Here is a 1547-nt window from a genome sequence, read left to right as displayed (position 1 = left end):
ATATAATACACACACAGATATTAGTGTTAAGAATTGAGAATGAACACCAATATCCACAAATGGCATGTCTGTATTCTGAAACTCTATTAAAACCTATTTAAAACATCTCATAATACATGTGTGTTAAGAAAAGCTCCAAAACTGGCCATCTCCTAATAACCAAACCAACCTCTGGTGCTTTCACTACCTCTCACTCCTCTAATTAGGATAAAAAGAAGACACATGAAAACTACTGTCAGGAATGTACTAAATACTGGTGATTTCTACTAGCCAGACTCAGCTTTGCAAGCCAACAGGTGAACCAGGAGTCATTGTCCATTAGGAGTCCGGAACATTTTCAATTAATGCCTTCATTTTACCTGTAGACTTCAATATATACAGACCAAACAGGGCCAGGTCTGAGGTGGCCTCTCATTCTGGCTTTGGAATTCCTCTCTCAACTTCACCCTGGCGATACCGATTAACAAACTTCTTTTTCAGAGCCTCTCCTATGAGGGCAGCAGGGTCAGTAGTATCCACTGCACTAGGCTTTACATCTTTCTCTGACCTCTTAACTGAGTGCAGTTTCACACTATTCATGTCTTTAATGATCTCTAGCATATTTGACATGTCAGGCGGCTTTGAGTTGCTCTTAGCCAAAGTCTTTCCAGCATTGAGTCTTTGCTCTCATCACTCTTTAATAAGATCAACAGCAGACATACTTTGGTGGAGCATTGATGAAGGGGGAGGAGGGGGGTGAGGGGGGAAGAGGGGGAAGAGGTGGAGGTGCTGCAGTAGAAGAATCTAAATGACCTGCAGTAATACCCAGAAGCTCCTTCAGGTTCACAATCTTGGCAATCTGAGCTCTAAGGGCAGCGAGCTCGTTCTCAAGTGCCGATATCTCCTGCAAGGCCTCCCCACTGCAGTGTTGTCTTTGGAGAAGGCTCATCTTGTGACAAGTTTGGTAAGGAAATGTGCCTGCTTGGGGGCTTCTCAAAGCAAAGAAGTTCATCTTCAAGGGGAGACTTGGATCTGACCTCTTCTCTGAGTCTTGTTGAGCACTCCCCTTCTTCTGTGGCTATCCACCCAAAATCAGCAAAAGATGTCACTGCATCCTTTCCTGGGTGGGTGGGACTCCATTCTGTTGCATGGCTGGCAAGCTGACATTGAACTATTGGACACTGAATCAGAGACAAGTTGGTACCAATCTTCCTTACCATACTTCGAGATGAACCATATGGCTTTCCAGACCAAAGTACCAACTGCATGTTGACCCCAACTTGCTGAACCACTATCCTCAGCAGGCACTTAATCCAGCCCAGCATTTAGTGTCTGCATCTTCCCAACCTTCAGTTCAAGTGCTTCAGGAATCCATAGCAGCATATGGTCCATAGAGCACACTCCACTGTACCGCAGCCCACCTTCTTCTAGTATTTTAAAAAGAACTATAGCCAGGACTTTCACTAATATTTCTATAATTAGGATTATTATCTACTCTAGTTAGTTACTATCTTTGTTATCTATATTTGCAAACAGGATTTTCTGTGTCCTAAGGCCAGATGGGCTCT

General features: G+C 43.7%; 1 pseudogene; it reads right to left on the bottom strand.

The window, feature by feature from the left end:
* Nucleotides 1-318: 318 nt before the first annotated feature.
* On the bottom strand, nt 319-1304 carry LOC125393320 (mitochondrial fission regulator 1 pseudogene; annotated as a pseudogene).
* Between the last annotated feature and the right edge of the window lie 243 nt (nt 1305-1547).

Source organism: Myodes glareolus, chromosome 2 (assembly GCF_982192425.1).
Source record: "Myodes glareolus chromosome 2, mMyoGla1.1, whole genome shotgun sequence".
Taxonomy (NCBI): Eukaryota; Metazoa; Chordata; class Mammalia; order Rodentia; family Cricetidae; genus Myodes; species Myodes glareolus.
The sequence above is the reverse complement of the archived record's forward strand: the minus strand, read 5'-3'. Positions and strand labels throughout refer to the sequence as shown.